Genomic DNA, 16,070 nt, shown 5'->3' with positions numbered 1-16,070 from the left:
TCTGAAACATAAATTATCGTTACATATCATGTACTATTAAATACGAGCCTGGAAACCCCAGAGCTTGGAAAGAGGTCACGGCTGTAGCCGGACTATAACTATTGAGACAGAACAGAAAAGAGTATGCCATGACATATATACATGGGTAGTTGAAATACGAAATAACTACATAGTTAAACAGAGAAAACATCCTACAGCCATATGGGACTCTGTCCCTGAATGTAAACAGTGCTATTTTAACCGCAACATTTCAACAAATAACAGCGAAGCTAGTTCAATGAGGAACGATGAAGGCGGATCAAACCCTCATACTTCGGTATAAACCCTCATACTTCTGTGTATTTCGATATTCATAACATAAAGAAAACAGAACGGAAGTATCATCATATATATTGAGAGCATTAATAGCAAAAGCTAAAAGGTCTAGAACCGCATGCATATATCTGAACCAGTTATATGAAAACCAAAACATATATATATTAACTGAAAATCACGAGTTCTAGCAGCGCTGAGACATACAGCGTATATGTATACAGAGCGAGAATAATGGTAACGATATTCAATTCCAATAAGTAAACGGACATGCATTAGACGAATATCCTTAAGAAGCCAAAGATATAATCCAAAACGAAAAGAAATGCCGTCTGAAGGCTTTAACGGAATAATAAGTTCCTGCTTATGTCTTTAATCAAATCAATACAGCAGTATACCTCTGAAAAGGAAACAAATATATATATACAACAAAAATAGAGGCATTATTAAAACAAAGGAACCTGGTTCCGCCAACTTCAATGTGAGCATACGGCCAGGCCGATGCTGGAGGTTACACAAAGATTAAAAGACCCAAGTCCGGGTATGCCGCGAGGCAGCGTAAAAGCCACCTTAGTTCATGAAGAAACAAGAAAAAAACGATACATGGGTTCCGCCTGGAACAGTAACTTTCAGTCAAATCTCTGAGACAACTAGTCAATAATTCATAAGGCAACCATGAGGGTTCTCTTGGAGAATACCTCAGTGAACCCAAGCACAGAACCGGCAAACCCTCGGCGGTCTGAAAACAAACATGGTAACCACAACTCAGAAACGATAGGTTCTGAGCTCTCATAAAGGAAAACAAGAAAACATTATTGAGAACCGACCTGTGTCCGCCGAGCAGGCTGGGCTGTCGAGACCATCACCTCGACACCATTAACGGGTTAAACAGCTCCACCTGTGTTCGCCAACAGCAGAAAGGCACACATTAATCAAGCCACAACCTTACAGTGAAATAATAAAAATGTTATCCAATAAACACAGAGCGTAAGCTACCTGAGAAAATCCGGAGCTGGGCCCTTCACGGCCTTTGGAGAGGTTGCAGGTGGTAACCGTAAGCCTGGGAAGATCGAACCAGAGTCTCGGCAGAGAACTGAACCGACAGAGCAATGCAAACAAATGAACCCCGACTTTGATCCAAGGAGGTTAAGTAATGACTTGAAACCCTTGGGATCATCTCCACCCTTCGATCGCCAAAAGAGATCTTGACCGTTCAGATGAAGCGGGAAGAAGAGGCGGGAAGGCCGAGGATCCCAAGGCCGAGGTGTCACATGGCTGTATGTACCGGCCATGCCACCTGGCCAGCTGTGAGCCGAAACAATCGATGCGGTAGGTGAGTTGGGCCTGCCAGAACTGCAGCCGGACCTCCAAACCCCGAGCCTATTAAATACTTCATATGCTGGGGGAGGGTTTAGGGGTTAGGCTCAGAAGTCAACATACATATTACATCAAATTTATGACATAGCTTAACACCATAACGCAAATAGAAAACCATTGTCAATAAACGAGTGTTGATAACAGTTTATTATGGTGATCCATGCATAGCATAAGGGTTGACCAAATGACAATTAGATGAAGTGCATGAGAATATACATGGTGGTAATATATGGAGTATCAGCTCATATGTGTGGTATGAGTTTTTAATATTCAGACCATAATTTTTTTTTTTTTTACTGTGTATATTTATGTGTAAAGGGTTGTGACAAATTGGTATCAGAGCCCAGTTACAACACTGTGGCCTCAACATGACATGTTTCACTGTGCAGAAGCATACACCATGTATATTTATATGAAAAAACTGATAAAATTACTTAACTGTTGCTCTGTTATGAAGGGGTGACACACAGAACTATAACAGCTAGCAGTCAAGCCAAAGAAAAAGGGAAAAGTAACGAAATGCAAGGAGACGGCAGTAACCCTCGGGAAAATCCAGAACTGTGGGTACAGTTGGGTGAGGAAACACGAAGTACCAACCTTGCAATACTAGAAATTGTTCAGGAGTTGAAAAATGAGATGGCACGTTTGCGAGAAGACAATGCACGTTTAACAGTAGAACAAGAAAGAATTCTGAAGAGTTTGTCGGACAGGCAAAATCCACCTTTATCTAACCCCAGCGCGGAACAGCAGAGGGTGACAGAGGAGCAAGACTTTCAGAATGTACCTAAAAATTCAGAAGGCAAAGAGGATCATTCTGACAATGTACCACAACAGCAAACCTCAAAACGTCAGAAAATGGAGCTGCAGGGAGAATTCCGGAAGATTAAACCCCCACATTTCGATGGCGAACAGGAAGAGGCAGCAGAAGCATGGTTAATAAATATGAATAAATATTTTCAGTTGTATGAGTATGATCACAACTTGAAGGCGAGACTGGCTATTTTCCAGCTACAAGGTAAGGCAACCTTGTGGTGGGAGGAAATCAAGATTGTTAAGGGGGTCAGCGAACGAACCATTACATGGGAGAAATTTCAGAAATACTTCAAAGAAAGGTACCTAACTGAGCGTTTCTATGATGAGAAAGCGAGAGAGTTCCATGATTTAAGACTGGGGCAGCAGACTATGGACGAGTTCATTAATCACTTTACCTCTCTGCTACGTTATGTACCTTATATCAAGGAGGAGAAAGCCAAGGTTCAAAGGTTTGTGAGCAGTTTACCTTCATATATAAGAGAGCGGATTGAGTTTGACAATCCTAGGACCATGGATGAAGCCATTCGTAAAGCAAGGATCTGCTACCAGCAGAATAAACAGAAGGGGGATACTTCAAATAAAAGATGGAATGAGAAAAAGAGTAGTCGGATGGCTGGAAACAGCAAGGGAGGTCGCAGCAATGGAAGTAAGGGAGCTAGTAAAGGATTAAACAGTAGATCTGTAGCAAGAAGTGCGCCCCGAGCTAGGCCAGTAAGTGAATCTAGAGTAAGTGAACAGCCTGTTAGGCCAGAAAGTGAAGGGATGACCAGACCTCCAGTTCAATGCTGGGGCTGTGGAGGACCTCACTATGTCAAAAACTGCCCGCAGCGAAAGGGGACGGACCAGATATCCCAAATTCATGAAGCATCGACCGTTGGGGACGTGGCACGTAGTGTACCCAGAATTAATGCAGCCTTGGAGGACTGCCAAGCGGAGTACCAGCCATCTCTGGTTGAATTTGAAGGTAAAATTTCAAACCTTTCTTTAGCTGTTCTTATTGATCCAGGAGCTACTTTAAGTTATGTTAGCCCAAAGATAGTAGAACAATGTAAGTTACAATCTGAGAAGTTCAGAAATCCGTGGCTGGTCCAATTAGCTACAGGAGCCAAGAGACGAGTCTTGGCCAAAATAAACAATTGCTCTTTAACCATAGCAGGGCAGCCAATAGTGGCAGATTTAAACATACTACCATTGGGTTCATATGACGTCCTGATTGGGATGGATTGGCTGGAAAAGCACTGGTCATTAGTGAATTGCAAGACGAAAACTATCTATTATAAGGATGACAATGGAGAGCAGCAAGAGTTACAAGGAATCAAACATCCCGTACAGATTCGACCCATTACAACATCTCAGTTAGCTAAATGCATCAAGAAGAAGTGTCAAATTTATGCTATTCAGGTGGGTTACGCAAATCAGAAGGATAAAACTGCCATGTTGGGCAACATTCCGGTGGTACAAGAGTTTGCAGATGTTTTTCCTGAAGAAGTACCAGGACTACCACCTAAAAGAGATGTGGACTTCACCATTGAATTGATTCCGGGAGCAGCACCCGTGTCACGGGCGCCTTACCGAATGAGCGTACCAGAACTAACAGAATTAAAAATGCAACTACAGGAGCCGTTAGACAAGAATTACATCCGTCCCACCGTATCACCCTGGGGAGCCCCAGTGTTATTTGTCAAAAAGAAAGATGGAACTTTCCGGATGTGTATTGATTATCGTCAGCTGAATAAGCTCACGATCAAAAATAAATATCCCTTACCTCGGATCGACGAACTTTTTGATCAGGTGAAGGGAGCAACGGTATTCTCTAAGATCGATCTGCGATCTGGTTATCATCAGATCAGAATTAAGGAGGAGGATATCGCTAAAACAACTTTCAGGACGCGGTATGAACACTACGAATTCGTGGTGCTACCTATTGGTCTGACCAATGCACCTGCTACCTTCATGTGTTGATGAACAGTGTGTTTCACAAGCTCTTAGATAAGTTTGTGTTAATCTTCATAGACGACATTCTGATTTACTCCCGATCGAGGAAGGAGCATGAAGAACATCTTAGAGTGGTGTTGCAAACTTTGCGAGAACATCGGTTATATGCAAAGTTTAGTAAGTGTGATTTCTTCAAGGAGGAAATACAATACTTAGGCCATGTGATCACAAAGGAAGGAATTGCAGTGGACCCTGAAAAAATCAGAACTATAATGGAGTGGCCTATACCAAAGGACGTGGCAGATATCAGATCCTTTATGGGGCTAGCAGGGTATTATAGAAGGTTTGTGGAAGGCTTTTCAAGGGTAGCATACCCTATCACCTCCTTACAAAAGAAGGGGAAGATATTTAAGTGGACCTCAGAATGTCAGCGGAGCTTTGAACAGCTCAAACACTTACTCACCACTGCACCTATCTTGAGTATAGCTGATCCTAATAAGGATTACGTGGTCTGTACTTATGCAAGTAAAGAAGGTGTGGGGGGAGTGTTGATGCAAGAAGGAAGAACAATTGCATATGAATCAAGAAATTGAAGGAACATGAACAGAAATACTCCGCTTACGATTTGGAATTGGCAGCTGTTATTCATAAGCTGAAAATGTGGAGACATTACCTGTTAGGAAGAAATTTCTGTTGTTGACAGACCATCACAGCTTGACGAACTATTTCAGTCAACCCACCTTAAATACGAGACAAGCTCGTTGGGCAGATTTCTTAAGTGGGTTTGATTTTGAAATTAAGCATTTGAAGGGAAAGGAGAATCGAGTAGCTGATGCATTGAGCCGAAAGGTGCAATGTGTGTGCAGACTTTCAGTCAGTAAATGGCAGAGTACCTTACTTGAGAAGATAAAAGTAGCAACTGATCAAGATGCTGTATATCAGCGAATTAAACAGCAAGTACAGCAGCTTTCTGATAAGGAAGTACAACAAGGATACGAGTTAGACGATGCCAGAATGCCGTATTTCCATAAAAGGTTGTATGTGCCCAATGAAGATAGTCTTAGAAAATTGATTCTAGACGAATTCCATACCAGCCATTACACCGGGCATCCAGGGTACCAGAAAATGATTGTCGCACTTCGGAAGGAATACTATTGGCCAAAAATGAAGAAAGAGGTAGCTGAATATCTAGCGCGGTGTCTAGAATGCCAACAGATTAAAGCAGAGCATATGCATCCAGCAGGGTTGCTACAACCCTTACCCATTCCGGAATGGAAATGGGAGATCATTTCCATGGACTTTATAACCGGGTTGCCTCGAACAAAGAAAAATAATGATTCCATTATGGTAGTAGTGGATAAGTTAAGTAAGGCAGCACACTTCATACCGGTTCAATCCACGTATAAAGCTGTGCAAATTGCTCATATCTTCATGCAAAATGTGTTCAAGTTGCATGGACTTCCGAAGGTAATAATCTCGGATCGTGATGTTAAGTTCACATCAGCTTTTTGGAGGACATTGTTTGCGGAACTGGGGACACAACTGAACTTTAGTACAGCCTATCATCCCCAGACCGATGGGCAAACGGAGCAGGTAAACCAGGTGGTGGAGGACATGCTGAGAGCATGTGTTATGATGCAGCCAACCCAGTGGGAGGAATACCTCCACCTGGTTGAATTCGCGTATAATAACGGGTATCATACTTCAACACAGTTGAGTCCCTTTGAGGTTCTGTATGGGCGGAAGTGCCGCACACCCTCAAGCTGGGGTGGACCTGAAGATAGGTTAAGATTGGGCCCGGATATGCTCAAAGAAATGGAAGACATGGTGAAGAAGGTGCGTAACAACTTAAAGGCTGCTCAGGACAGACAAAAAAGTTTTGCCGACCGAAAGAGAAGGTTCAAAGAATTCCAGGTCGGAGACCATGTTTTCGTAAGAATCCAAACCAGAAGAAGTACCTTGCAGTGGAGTGGGTGTGCCAAGCTGGCACCACGCTATTTTGGACCTTTCCAAATCCTGGCAAGAGTGGGGCCAATAGCTTATCAGCTTGCCTTACCAAGCCATATTAAGATCCACAATGTTTTTCATGTTTCCGTATTAAAACAATACGTCTACGATCCTAAACATGTGATTCAATGGCAGGATGTTCGGGTAAGAATTAAATTTGGTCATTATGAATAAGCTTTATTCTTAAACAAGGAATAACTGAATCTGTTGCTTTCGCAGGTCGAGCCGGAAGGCGAGGTTCTGGTCGAACCACTGACCATTCTCGACCGGAGAGAAGTGCAGCTGCGGAAACGGGTTATTAACCAAGCTAAGGTGCAGTGGCAGCATTATGGGCCCGAAGAGGCCACTTAGGAGGATGAGGAACTCCTTAAAAAAGCTTACCCGAATTTGTTTAAGGGAAACGGACATCGGGACGATGTCCAATCACAGGAGGGGGAGATGTAATGCCCCAGTAGAATGTAAATGTGGATTTTACTATGGTAAAAAGACAATATAGTAGTAGTTGTTGTTTATGTTTAAAAGAAACAAAACTGTGATAAACTACATTATTGAATAAATGAAATATTTTCTTGAAATGCTGGCAGCCTCTGGGAGGTGCATTTCAAAGAAAGGAAATCAGTTGTAATAACTGATTGGAACTGCCCTCCCAAACAGGAAAAGTCCTGGGTGTAGGGAGGAAGTTCTGTGCTGTTGGGACAGACAGAAGTGATTCTTTTCCAGAGAAAAGGAAAAGGAAAGAAAATATACTGAGGAAATTGGTTAAGTCTGGTAGGGACCAGATAACCAGGCACTAGGTGTTCAGATCTTGTTGAGGGCTTGAGGCCTGCAAGATAGCTTGGGGGAGAGAATTCCGTCAGGAAGATGGATCTCATGGCTGGGTGGACGAGCAAACTCGAAGCATAGATGACTTGCTTGAGTATCTAATTGTGACTCTGGCGAATCAGGTACGGATTCTAACCTCGGAGTCCTTTTTGCTTTAAAAGGAAGACTTATAAATGACCACAGTAGTTAAACAAGAAATGTTATAGTTTCTTAGAACTATTACAATGTGCTTGGAACCGAATAAGTGTGGTGTTAATTAAAGGAATAGGCTATCCGCTGATAGACCTGGTCTAAAAACTATCTGGCGGTTACTAAAAAGAATACAGAGGGTTAGATTATGGAATGCCTGAGTTAGATTCTGAAATGCCAGAGTTAGTTTATTAAATGCCTAGGTTAAATTATTAAATGTCTGTTAAGGGTGCAGCGTATGGCACGAAATAGATAGAAATAACAGAGGTATTATATGCTCAGGAAAGCCATATCAGAAAACATATACCGAAACATCTGAAACATAAATTATCGTTACATATCATGTACTATTAAATACGAGCCTGGAAACCCCAGAGCTTGGAAAGAGGTCACGGCTGTAGCCGGACTATAACTGTTGAGACAGAACAGAAAAGAGTATGCCATGACATATATACATGGGTAGTTGAAATACGAAATAACTACATAGTTAAACAGAGAAAACATCCTACAGCCGTATGGGACTCTATCCCTGAATGTAAACAGTGCTATTTTAACCGCAACATTTCAACAAATAATAGCGAAGCTAGTTCAATGAGGAACGATGAAGGCGGATCAAACCCTCATACTTCGTTATAAACCCTCATACTTCTGTGTATTTCGATATTCATAACATAAAGAAAACAGAACGGAAGTATCATCATATATATTGAGAGCATTAATAGCAAAAGCTAAAAGGTCTAGAACCGCATGCACATATCTGAACCAGTTATATGAAAACCAAAACATATATATATTAACTGAAAATCACGAGTTCTAGCAGCGCTGAGACATACAGCGTATATGTATACAGAGCGAGAATAATGGTAACGATATTCAATTCCAATAAGCAAACGGACATGCATTAGACGAATATCCTTAAGAAGCCAAAGATATAATCCAAAACGAAAAGCTAATGCCGTCTGAAGGCTTTAACGGAATAATAAGTTCCTGCTTATGTCTTTAATCAAATCAATACAGCAGTATACCTCTGAAAAGGAAACAAATATATATATACAGCAAAAATAGAGGCAGTATTAAAACAAAGGAACCTGGTTCCGCCAACTTCAATGTGAGCATACGGCCAGGCCGATGCTGGAGGTTACACAAAGATTAAAAGACCCAAGTCCGGGTATGCCGCGAGACAGCGTAAAAACCAGCTTAGTTCATGAAGAAACAAGAAAAAAACGATACATGGGTTCCGCCTGGAACAGTAACTTTCAGTCAAATCTCTGAGACAACTAGTCAATAATTCATAAGGCAACCATGAGGGTTCTCTTGGAGAATACCTCAGTGAACCCAAGCACAGAACCGGCAAACCCTCGGCGGTCTGAAAACAAACATGGTAACCACAACTCAGAAACGATAGGTTCTGAGCTCTCATAAAGGAAAACAAGCAAACATTATTGAGAACCGACATGTGTCCGCCGAGCAGGCTGGGCTGTCGAGACCATCACCTCGACACCATTAACGGGTTAAACAACTCCACCTGTGTTCGCCAACAGCAGAAAGGCACACATTAATCAAGCCACAACCTTACAGTGAAATAATTAAAATGTTATCCAATAAACACAGAGCGTAAGCTACCTGAGAAAATCCAGAGCTGGGCCCTTCACGGCCTTTGGAGAGGTTGCAGGTGGTAACCGTAAGCCTGGGAAGATCGAACCAGAGTCTCGGTAGAGAACTGAACCGACAGAGCAATGCAAACAAATGAACCCCGACTTTGATCCAAGGAGGTTAAGTAATGACTTGAAACCCTTGGGATCATCTCCACCCTTCGATCACCAAAAGAGATCTTGACCGTTCAGATGAAGCGGGAAGAAGGGGCGGGAAGGCTGAGGATCCCAAGGCCGAGGTGTCACATGGCTGTATGTACCGGCCATGCCACCTGGCCAGCTGTGAGCTGAAACAATAGATGCGGTAGGTGAGTTGGGCTTGCCAGAACTGCAGCCGGACCTGCAAACCCCGAGCCTATTAAATACTCCGTATGCTGGGGGAGGGTTTAGGGGTTAGGCTCAGAAGTCAACATACATATTACATCAAAGTTATGACATAGCTTAACACCATAACGCAAATAGAAAACCATTGTCAATAAACGAGTGTTGATAACAGTTTATTATGGTGATCCATGCATAGCATAAGGGTTGACCAAATGACAATTAGATGAAGTGCATGGGAATATACATGGTGGTAATATATGGAGTATCAGCTCATATGTGTGGTATGAGTTTTTAATATTCAGACCATAAATTTTTTTTTTTTACTGTGTATATTTATGTGTAAAGGGTTGTGACAATCATGGATATTATTAACTTATAAATAAGCTTTTTTACAATACCATAGGCCAATACCTAGAAGAGAAAGATTGAGAGAGGGAGGAAAAGAGGGAGAAGAGGGAAGAAAATCATAATACAATGGGTTAATACCATGGTTTATCAATACCATGGACCATCTATGCATTTGATTGTTATGTTATTTTAACGAAGGATCCAAGCAAAGAGAGAAAACAAAGTGACTAACAATGGTAGAGGAAAGATAGTGCATGATTCTTTTAAGTTTTTAATTATTGTATTTTCTTTGACATGATTGATCCAAAATATAGGTTTAATCTTTCACATGATTGATCCAAAATATAAGTTTAATCTTTTACAGCCAATTATATATATATATATATATTTTTTTAATTTAGATACTTTTTAAAATAAAATACAATGGGATCATATTTGAGAGAGAGTGAGATGGAGGGGGAATAGAGTGGGGGAGAGAGACATAGAGGTGGGATAGACACTGAGAGAGATGAAGGAAGAGAGAGAGGAAGGGGGAGAGAGGAGGAGAGAGGGAGGGAGAGAGAGATGGATTTGGAGGGGGAAAGAGAGGGAGGGAAGAACAAAGACATTGAGAGATAGAGGTGGAGATTGACAGGGAGTGATAAGGGAGAGATGAAGATGGAGTGAGGGAGAGAGGAGACAAGGGAAGGGAGAGAAAATGAGAGGATAGAGATAGGGAAAAAAAGGGGAAGAGAGAGATAAGGGGACATAGACATGGAGGGGGGAGAGGGGGAGAGTGAGAAGGGGAGAGAGGGGGAGAACATGAAGGGGAGAGAGAGGAAGGAAGAGAGAAAGGATTTGAGAGAGAGGGGAGAGACAGATGGAGTCGGAAGGGGAAAAGAGAGGGAGGAAAGAAAAAAGACATTGAGAGATAGAGGTGGAGAGAGAGAGGGAGTGATAAGGGAGAGATGAAGATGAAATGAGGGAGAGAGCAGATGAGGTAAGGGAGAGAAAAGGAGAGGATAGAGATAGGGAAAGAAGGGGAAGAGAGAGACAAGGAAACATAGATATGGAGGGGAGAAAGAGGGGAGAGCGAGAAGGAGAGAGAGAGAGAGATATATTGATAGAGTTGGAGGGTGGAGAGAGTGTGTGTGTGTTTGATGGAGGGGAGAGACAAAGGGAGTTGGGAAAGAAAGGGAGTGAGTGAAAGGAAGAGAGGGAGGACTTGAGAGAGAGTGGGAGAGAAAGATGGAGTTGGAAGGGGAAGAAAGACATAGAGAGAGAATGGTGAAGAGGGAGATGGAGTGACAAGGGAGAGATGTCGAGACAATGAGAGAGAGAGAGAGAGGGAGAGAGAGAGAAGGGGAAAAGGGAGAGAGAGGAGGGGAAGAGAGAGAGTGAGATGAAGAGGGATGGAGAGAGAGATAGATGCATATGGAGAGAGAGAGTGTATGTTTTGGGGGTGAGAAGGAGAGACAAAGGGAGATAGAGATATAGATGGAGGGGAGAGAGAGGGAAAACGAGAGAGGAAAAGAGAGGGAGGGAGGAAGAGAGATAGATATGGAGAGAGAGAGGAGGAAAGAGGAAGAGGGAGGGAGACGGAGAGAGAAAGAGATAGATAGATATGGAGAGATAATGTGTATGCCTGGGGATGATATATATATATATATATCATCCCCCAAACATACTCTCTCTCTCTAATATATATATATATATATATATATATATATATATATATATATATAGAGAGAGAGAGAGAGAGAGAGAGAGAGAGAGAGAGAGAGATGTGTTTAGGGGGCTGATATAGAGAGACAAATAAGGAGAGATGGAGGGAGGTATAGATATAGATGGCAGAGGGGAGAGGGAAAAAGAGAAATATAAAGAAAGGGAGGGAGAGGTGGGGAGAGAGGGAGGAGGAGAGAAAGAAGGAGAGAGGGAGGGAGATAGATATAGAATGGAAGGTGGAAAGAGAGGGAAGAAGAAAGAGACACACATATACAAATACAAACATAAAAGTTGGATCTAGAAATTCATGAATATTTTTGCTTTTCAATAATATAGATGTATTTATTTTAGTGTAGTTGTTGATTTCTAATCCTATTTGATCGCTTGCACTAGATGCATTGATTTCAGCGTAGATGTCGATTTCTAATCCTATTTAATACCTTACACTAGATGCATTGATTTCAGTGTAGGCGTTGATTTCTACTCCTATTTGATTGCTTGCAATATATGCATTAGATTCAATGTAGATATTGATTTCTAATCATATTTGATCGCTTGCACTAGATGCATTGATTCTAGTGTAGATGTCTATTTCTAATCCTATTTAATAGCTTATACTAGATGCATTAATTTGAGTGTAGATGTTGGTTTTTACTCATATTTGATTGCTTGCACTGGATGCATTGGTTTTAGTGTAGAGATTGATTTATAATACTACATGATCGCTTACACTAGATGCATTGATTTAAGTGTAGATGTTGATTTCTACTCCTATTTGATTGTTTGCACAGGATGCATTAGTTTCAGTGTAGATATTGATTTCTAATCCTATTTGATTGCTTGCACTAGATACAATGATTTTAGTGTAGATGTTGATTTCTAATCCTATTTGATTTTTTGCACTAGATGCATTGATTTTAGTGTAGATGTTGATTTCTAATCCTATTTGATTGTTTTCACTAGATGCATTGATTTCAATGTAGATGTTGATTTCTGATATGATGCAACTAGATGTATGATGTACATTAATTTCAAAGTAATTAGATTAATATTGTGAATTGGTTTCAGTGTAAGCACATCTCTTCCCCCTCCATCTATATCTATATCTCCAATTGTCTCTTTATCTCACCCTAAACATACACACTCTCCCTCCATATCTATCTCTCTCTCTCTCCCCCCTCCCTTTTCCACTCCCTCTCTCTCTCTTCCCCTTCTCTCTCTCTAACACTTCTCTCTCCTTATCTATATCTCTTCGTCCCTCCATGTCTTTTCCTCTCTCTTCTTCCCTCTCTCCTCTCCTCCATCTATATCTATATCTCATCCCAAAACATACAAATTCTCTCTCAGTGTGTGCACATAAACATTATTCATGACGTGAATTGACTTCTTTGTTACAATAATTCAACCATAAATACAATACTTGAATTTTCATCCTAAATAAAGTGTTCACTTACCCGAAATGTCTTCTTCTTAAAACAGTAAACTATTTGTAATTGGCTATGTTATTATTATTCCCATCTAGTATAAGAAAATAGTTTCTTATTATTCCCATTTCGTTCAACATTGTTAGATTGTCACTTAGCACTTAAAAATTGTTATTTCATCATTTTTCATCATTCAAGTTACTAAGAATCTCTCTCATCTCAACAAACAAATTGAGGTAATTAAGCAAAGTTAAATTGACCAAATTAAGACATACCTAGCATATTTAAAATGATAAAAATAATTATATGTTCAACAAATTTTGTATGACTGCACACGATTGAAACCAGCCTAGATCCTTCTTAACCCCAGATCTATCAAGCACTTAAAGGGATCAAATATCTTGAGATGCAAATCATTCCTCAAGTTTTTCACTCAAAAAAGAGGTTTTCACCTTGAGAGATTTCATACCTCTCGGAACTTGATAGATCCGGGGTTAAGATTGATCTAGGCTTGTGTAATTAAAAGAGACATATGTAGATTGATCTAGGCTTGTATAATTAAAAGAGACATATGTTAAGTATTGTTTTGTATTGACAGGCATTAGCTTGTGGAGTCTCTCAATGGGAAGTCTCTAGCCTCTATATAGGCTTCATACATACAATACCATGGGTAATTACCATGGGTCTCAAAATACCATACATGCAACACTATGGGCTTATCACATTATTTCCTGAATACGGGTGGTCTCTTGCATAATGTGGGTTAACCATTTTATTTATTAATTATGGGGCATTTATTTATCATTATTACATTATTCCCTTGGGTAACTCCCCTATACCCCATATTATCCCCCTACATATGCTAAGAATTAGCATGTCCAAATGGAAAAATATAAACTTTGCAAAGGAACCTCTTGAGCCATAGTGTACACGTGGGTTCCTCATAAACAAAGAGCTAAGATTTAGCCCCAAGTTTCATCAACATAGTATCAAAATCAAAATCTTAATGAATATGTTACCAAATCAACCCTTCTTCATAGTTCCCTTCTTCATGGTTCCTCTTTTCTGTGATCATTGTGGCGAGGTTCCTAATAAACAAAGGGCTAAGATTGAGCCCCAAGTTTCATCAACATAGTATCAAAATCCAAATCTTAATGAATATGTTATCCAAACAACTCTTCTTCATAGATCTTCTCTCTATGATCATTCATTGCACAGAGAGGCCCTCTACAACCCAGTATGGGGGTAGATTTCACATAAATGTAAATCTAAAAGTAAATGTAAAAATTTAACATATATGGGGGTATATCTATATGGGGGTAGATGTCACATAAAATTAAACATAACATGTGTGGGGTAAACGTAAAAGTAAATGTAAACATTTAACATGGGGTAGATCTAAAATCTCACATAAATGTAAACTTAAAAGTAAATGTAAACATTTAACATATATGTAAAAGTAAATGTGTAAACTTAAAAGTAAACGTAAATGTAGATCTCACGTAAATGTAAAATCTCACATAAATGTAAACGTAAAAGTAAACCTTTAACATGTATCGGGGTAGATTTCACATAAATGTAAACGTAAAAATAAATGTAAACATTTAACATGTATGGGGGTATATCTCACATCAACGTAAACATAACATGTATGGGGTAGATCTCACATAAATGTAAAATCTCACATAAATGTGAACATAAAAGTAAACGTAAACATTTAACTTGTATCGGGGTAGATCTCACGTAAATGTAAACATAACATGCATGGGGTATACTGTGTAGATTTCACATAAATGTAACCATAAAAGTAAATGTAAATCTCACATAAACGTAAACATAACATGTATGGGGTAGATCTCATACCTTTAACATGTATCCGCGTAGATTTCACATAAATGTAAACGTAAAAGTAAATGTAAACATTTAACATGTATGGGGATAGATCTCACATAAAAGTAAACATAACATGTATGGGGTAGATCTCACGTAAATGTAAAATCTCACATAAATGTAAACATAAACATTTAACATGTATCGGGGTAGATCTCACGTAAATGTAAACATAACATGCATGGGGTATACTAGGTAGATTTCACATAAATGTAAAATCTCACATAAACGTAACTGTAAAAGTAAATGTAAATCTCACATAAACGTAAACATAACATGTATGGGGTAGATCTCATACCTTTAACATGTAACATGTATGGGGGTAGATCTCACATAAACGTAAACATAACATGTATGGGGTAGATCTCATACCTTTAACATGTAACATGTATGGGGGTAGATCTCACATAAACGTAAACATAACATGTATGGGGTAGATCTCAGGTAAATGTAAAATCTCACATAAATGTAAACATAAAAGTAAACGTAAACATTTAACATGTATCGAGGTAGATCTCACGTAAATGTAAACATAACATGCATGGGGTATACTGGGTAGATTTCACATAAATGTAAAATCTCACATAAATGTAACCATAAAAGTAAATGTAAATCTCACATAAACATAACATGTATGGGGTAGATCTCATGTAAATGTAAAATCTCACATAGACTTAAACGTAAACATTTTTAATCAATCTAATCATTATTATGTATAAACACAATATAAATTTAAAATATAAAGAGGTTTATGAACACTAAAAAAAGAGGTATGGTAAATAAATTTAAATATAAATAAATAGGAGGCATGGTAAATAAATAAAACCTCTTTTTATACTTGAGAGGTATGGTAAATAAATATAAATAAAAATAAACTAGAGGCATGGTAAACAAATAATTTTTTTTTTTTTTATATATTTACTCTATAAACCTCTTTATATTTAAGAAAACTAGAAAAACAAGCTTTATTTAAATGAAGCCTATGAGCCAAATACCATTTTAATACCATGAGCCAAATACCATATTTATAAAAGAGGTATGGTGAATAAGTAAATATAAAAGAGGTATAAAGAGGTATAGTAAGTAAATAAAAATATATCAAATAGGATTAGAAATCAACATGAGCCAAATACCATGGTAAATAAAAGAGGTATGGTAAATAAATAAAAATATAAATAAACCAAAGGTATGGTAAATAAATAAAACCTATTTCTATATTTACTCCATAATCCTCTTTATATTTACGAACACTCAAAAAAGAGGTTTTATTTAG

This window comes from Pinus tabuliformis, chromosome 8 (genome assembly GCF_031772625.1).
Source record: "Pinus tabuliformis cultivar Carrire ecotype Pingquan chromosome 8, CPIR1, whole genome shotgun sequence".
NCBI lineage: Eukaryota > Viridiplantae > Streptophyta > Pinopsida > Pinales > Pinaceae > Pinus > Pinus tabuliformis.
This window is presented reverse-complemented; position numbering follows the sequence as displayed.